Genomic DNA, 6,000 nt, shown 5'->3' on the forward strand with positions numbered 1-6,000 from the left:
GCAACGTGCTACTGAAGCCGTAGGAGGTAAAACTGATTGATATTCAAAAGTACAGCAACATTCATTCCTTGAGTTTCTAAGGATCTGATTGGAACCTATATTAAGTGTTCTCATTTCACTGCTGCAACAAGCAGAAATATTAATGATTATGCCTGTTGCTGATCCATTGTCTAAGTCTTACACCATCGGAAAATGAAATGAAAGTCCTGGACAACGTGATGAGGCAATCTTCCTGATTTCTTCATGTTTTCACACAATAAATTGCATGTTTTGCAGGAAATACAATAAACACCTGCAGTGACACAGAAGTGGAGGTGATAATAAAATCTGATCCATTAAAATCTCTAATTTTGGTTAATACTCTTACAAATGTGAAGTTCTGAAAAGTCTATCACAACTACTATTTGGCAGAACATTTATATGACATATTTCACTGGGCACAGGCTGGATAATATTGTTACAGAATATGTTAACTGGTTTAAACTGGTTTTAAGCAAACCATACATCTGAGACTGAATGTCTGTGTGTGGGTGTGTATGTGTTTGTGTGCGTGTTAGGGCTTGACCTTAAAAATTAAAAGAAAAGGAAAAGAAAACTTTTATTACCATTTTAGAAATAAACACCACTGCATATCCTACCACCTACAATGGGGTAAGAGCAGAGGGTTAGTTATGTGCATGAACCCTCAGAGCAGAGAAAATAAATTACCTTGGAAAACTCTCACCCTTCAGATCAGCAGCCCAAAGTGTCCTGCTAATGCACAATAAAATGTATCATGGATTATATTTAAGAGGGTTCTGTTTGGCTACAGCACATTTTATACAGTATATACGTAAATGTTGTTCTGTGGACTCTGAATAACAATCAGAAGCATGTAACACCTTGATACCACCTTGTGCTCACACACACACACACACACACACACACACACACACACACACACACACACACACACACACACACACACACACACACACACACACACACACACTTTCACACACACCCACATACACATGAACGCATACACACACACACACACACACACAGAGCTTTCATCAAGGTTTCATAATGATGTATGACACAGTATTTGCTATAAATACTACAATCATACATCATTCCCTTGCATAGATTTCCTAATGACAAGGATAACACGTACAAGCAATGTCATGAGTAAAAGGTCTCACCTTAGGATTGCCCTGAAAAGTGTTCAGTGATGACCAGTGCACTCACACCATTGGGAGATGCAAACTTATTTGCTTTTGATTCCAGAGAAAGCAAAAGGTGATGCCTACAGTAGTTTGGCGCAGAGCAGTTATACTGTTGTGGCACAATGCTAATGAGCAGGAGAAGCAGCTCATAGAGGGACATCTCACAGCAGGTTCCAGCCCATCTGTACGCTCTAAAAAAAAAAAAAAGGTTGGGTTAAACGTAACCCAATTTTAGTCATTTCTACAACCCAGTGCCAGGTCAAAATATAACAGAACACATGCTGGTTAATTTGACCACACACTGGTTTATGTGTCAAGCCCAACGTTTAACTGCTTAATAAACCAATTATTATTTATTCAATCTCAGGGTACCTTTATTTATTATTCCAGGGTTATTCAAAAATATTCCAGAATATTGCTGACCCAGATGGAAAAAACATTTTAAGGGGATAATTTGATTGCATATTATTTGTATTGTCCTCTAAACACAATAGAAACCAACTCCAGGATTGATGTGAGCTTATAAGTGTATGTAATGAACAATAAAATATAGTGCATGAATTGCACCCTCCAAACAAAATGAAAGCAGAAAGATATGGAGCTTTTAGATTGTGTAGAGATAATCTACTAAACCTCAAAACCATAAAGTGTAACTGACATACTGTAGAGTCGAATTAGTGAGTTAGTGATCCGTTAATCCCTTAACTGGGTGTTGAATGTCTATAGATTTAAGTTTGCTGATTGTTTGTAGAGCATATTCAGAAGACTTTCCAGTCAAAGTGATACTTTGATCATATTAAACACTAGAATAAGGAAAAATGTGATCTTAGTGATTTTGTGGCACTGTGGCATGGTTGGTGTGAGGAGAAGGTCTGATGTCTGCCTCTTTACAACCGTGGTGAGAAAAAAAGCATCTCAGAAAGCAGAGTATGTTGAACCTTAAAGTTCTCTTTAAAGTTCTTGACTGACAGAAGTTGAACCTGACATCAAGCTCCAATTCTGTCAGCCACGAACTAGAATCTAATGCTACAGTTGGCACAAGATCAGTGAGATCATATTTTTACGCATTTTGAAGATTGTTGTAAACATTAACTAAACCTCTTGACCTGCATCATTTTATTTACCAAAGCCTAGACTGGTTACTTTATTCATTTCCCAATCAGAAAAACCAAAAGAGGTGAAAACTGAGACAATGTCATCTCAGATTTAGACACATGACATTTCATTAAAAATGAAAATGCAAATGCTTCCCAGACTCATTTTTATGTGCCACAAGGGAACACTACAGCTTCTAAGTGAAATGCTAGCCAAAGACATTTTTGTCAAGGGCACTAGATATTATCCAGATGAGAAGAGGTTCAAAATGGTCAAACTGTACAAATTTTATCGTATCTAAATAGTGTAAGAAAACATTTCTGGCTATTTTTATGTCTCAAGTCCTTTTGTTTACCACACAAAGCAGTGTTAGTGAAGGTTCATACAAAAATTAAGCAGTCTCTGGACAGATTTTAAACAATTTAAGAGTGAATTGAAATGTTCAATTCTACACAATAAAATGATATACTGTGTATTTTAATTCCCAATTACTGCTTGACATAAATTGCACCATAAAACCCATCATTTGGTACTGTAGCACTGCCGTTTTCCTATCTAAATCCCCACTGCACAAAACTAAACTTGTTAGGGAATTGAGTGACGAAGGAAGAGGGAGAGGTTATGCTCTATAAGTTCATAATATCAGACAAGTGTGTGCTCCCGAATACTTGCAGTAATCAACACAGCTTAAGGGTACATCCATCCTGATGGAGAGCCGGTGTCTGGCAAGCGATTTAAAGATCAATGAATAATCAAGACTGAATTCTGCTATCATTAGCCTTGAGTGAAGTGTCTCATCATGCCAGCCCTGGTACTCCTACTTAACCTCTTTGAATGGGGTTCCAATTGCAAAGAGGAAGAAAAAAAGTCCTTGCCTTAGCAAAAGGTGTTGTGTGATAATAACAGCGACAGATGCTTTGCTATGTGTGTCCTTGCCATCATGACATTTTTCTTAAGTGCAAAATTTGTTAAAGCCATCAAATTAAAATATTAGCTTAAAAAGATTTAGGAGATACATAAGATCATACATGAGCATTGTTTTAATCACATTGGACAATCCTGGTGCTTCAATGCCATTTGCTTTATTTCTTCTATATCCTCTAGGACTACTCTAGTTTTGACATTCTTTTCAGTTTTCTAATAATAGTGCTGCAAGGGATGTTACATCTTAAAATTATACCCAAACCATTTATTCTTAGAGGATAACTTTTCAGAACTTTGGCCAGATTCATGCTTTTACCTGAATCTGTGCCTGTAGCAAACTCTGGGGCACAGCTTGGTGTTTTACACTGGGATTGTTGGATTGTTTTAATAATTTCAGATTGCAATTGCTATTTCTATTTTTGCTATTAAAAAGGCTGATATTCTTTTTTTGTGTCATTATGATTGTGTCATTAATCTAGCCACAGGGGTTGCAAGCCAGTGATTTCTGTGCCGGTCCAAAACCTGGATAAATAGAAAGGGTTGCGCCAGGACGGGCATCCGGCGTAGAACGTGCCAAACTTAAACATTCAAATCGTCAGTGTGAATTCCATACTGGATCAGTCGAGGCCTGGGTTAACAATGGCTGTACGACCTATAGGGTACCGGCGGAAATTGGGCTACTGTTGGTCGAGATGGGAGAGTGATTATATTGGTAGAAGGATGTTGGAAATGGAGCTGCAAGGTAAGAGGTCAAGAGGAAGGCCAAAGAGGAGATATATGGATGTGTTGAAAGAGGATATGAAGGTAATTGGTGTGAGAGTATAAGATGCCGGATAGATGGAAACAGATGAACCATAACCGGAAAAGCAGAAAGTAGAAGAATAAGATGGTTGTGTCATTAATTAATTAATTAATTTTTTTTTAGAGTGGATGTACTGAAGGTTCTGTCTCTCTCTCTCTCTCTCTCTCTCTCTCTCTCTCTCTCTCATATATATATATATATATATATATAAATATATATATATATATATATATACACGATATATATATATATAGAGAGAGAGAGAGAGAGAGAGAGAGAGAGAGAGAGAGAGATAATATATATATATATATAATAATATATATATACATACACACACACACACACATATATAATTTATTTTAACAAAATGTAAGCTGAACAAAAACAGTCAAGTAAATGAACAAACGCCACACCAGGGGTCTTCAATCTTATCCAGAAAGGTCACCTACTAAGTCTTTGGTTGAAAATAATGCCTGTAGCCAAAGAGTCCCTTTCCAGATTAGATTAAATACCCCTGGGCTAGAAAAACGAAGAAGAATACAAAACAACTTACCATGGAGAATACAAGAGAGGATAACTCATTCATGTAACCATAATGCAAAGTAATATAATACAAATGCCAAGCAACCTGAAGGGAAAACACAGAAGGAAATACACAAGACAGGTGTGCACAGTAAATTAGTGGAATAACCAAAGAAGAAACTATGCATGAGGTTGCTAACTTGTGGCCTGGAGGGGAATTGTCCATGGTGGATAGGCCATTATTAACGGTGCTTGCAAAGTAACATTCTTACTATTGTGCATACTCTTCTGGACAAAATTTCGTCGCGTAAATTGTCCCGCGGCTTTTGTCCTAGACCCATGAATTAGGTGTCAAATTGACCGGCTCATTGAGGAGAGGTGTGCTATGACTTTTATAAGCGATTTGAGTACCGGTACTTCCGGTACCGGGTCTCAAAGTGACCTTTTTCCCCATAGACTCCCATTATAAACTTTGGAGATTCGGCAAGATTTCGAACTATCTACACCAAACTCGGCCAGCTCCTTTGTGGTGATACTCTGAACAAAGGTTTAAATTGGTGTACCGACTGGCCTTCCTTTTGTGCTGCAGCCCTGCCTCCAAAATATGCAAAATCAAAAAACTTTTTACAACATGGACATATCAAAACACTCAGAACAATAAGGGGAACTTCCTCACGTGTCATTTGATGAAGTCACATGACGTCACGTGATTTCACGTGAAAATAAATAATTTGCACAACATGGACATGTGACATATCAAAACACTAAGCACAATGAGGGGAACTGCCTCACGTATTCTGTATTCTGTATTCTGGTCACGCCACATGCTCGTCTGCACTAGGTTCCGAGATTTGCCACGTGCAAGCACCATTCACATTTTCTTCAGGAAATGAACGTTCTAGTTCTTCTTCTTCTTATTATTATTATTATTATTATTATTATTATTATTAGTAGTAGTAGTAGTAGTAGTAGTAGTAGTAGTAGAAGTATAGTTGTAGATTTTATTATATTATTCTATTATTCTATTGCATGTATTTTTATTTTTTTTTTATTGTTATTGCCATTTCCCACATTTTGGTATATTTATTAAGTTTGCAAAATGCTCTTTAATGGCCTGTTTAATTTAACAGCAATGGGGTGGATACTTATGTAATAACCTTTTTTATTATTGTAATTAGTTTTGTAAACTAGAATTAATATTTTAACCACTTTTTAATATTTCCAATAACAATAATTATTATAATAATGATTTCAATTTATTTTCAAGTTTGATCCACAACAAAATGCAAACCAAAGTGTCTGTAATGGCAGCATTGTCAAATGAGATGTGCATTTCTTCACTTAAATGCCTAGAACCTTTCATAACTCACCAAACACTGAATGTGGAACATGATTGATACAAATGTGGAGTGCATTCTCGATGCCAGTTTGCATACTTGGCAAAGAATG

General features: G+C 36.7%; 1 long non-coding RNA gene across 2 annotated transcripts; it reads right to left on the reverse strand.

Moving 5' to 3' along the window:
* Positions 1 to 169: 169 nt before the first annotated feature.
* Positions 170 to 4,711, reverse strand: LOC113636826. 2 transcript variants are annotated; one of them, XR_007144738.1, is made up of 5 exons: positions 4,583 to 4,711; positions 1,185 to 1,399; positions 725 to 750; positions 606 to 641; positions 170 to 292 (listed from the first exon to the last, which is right to left on the reverse strand). It is a non-coding gene; the product is annotated as an uncharacterized LOC113636826 (long non-coding RNA). The 2 variants fall into 2 exon arrangements; XR_003439179.2 differs by having other exon boundaries at positions 725 to 753.
* Between the last annotated feature and the right edge of the window lie 1,289 nt (positions 4,712 to 6,000).

This window comes from Tachysurus fulvidraco, chromosome 1 (genome assembly GCF_022655615.1).
Source record: "Tachysurus fulvidraco isolate hzauxx_2018 chromosome 1, HZAU_PFXX_2.0, whole genome shotgun sequence".
Classification (NCBI taxonomy): domain Eukaryota; kingdom Metazoa; phylum Chordata; class Actinopteri; order Siluriformes; family Bagridae; genus Tachysurus; species Tachysurus fulvidraco.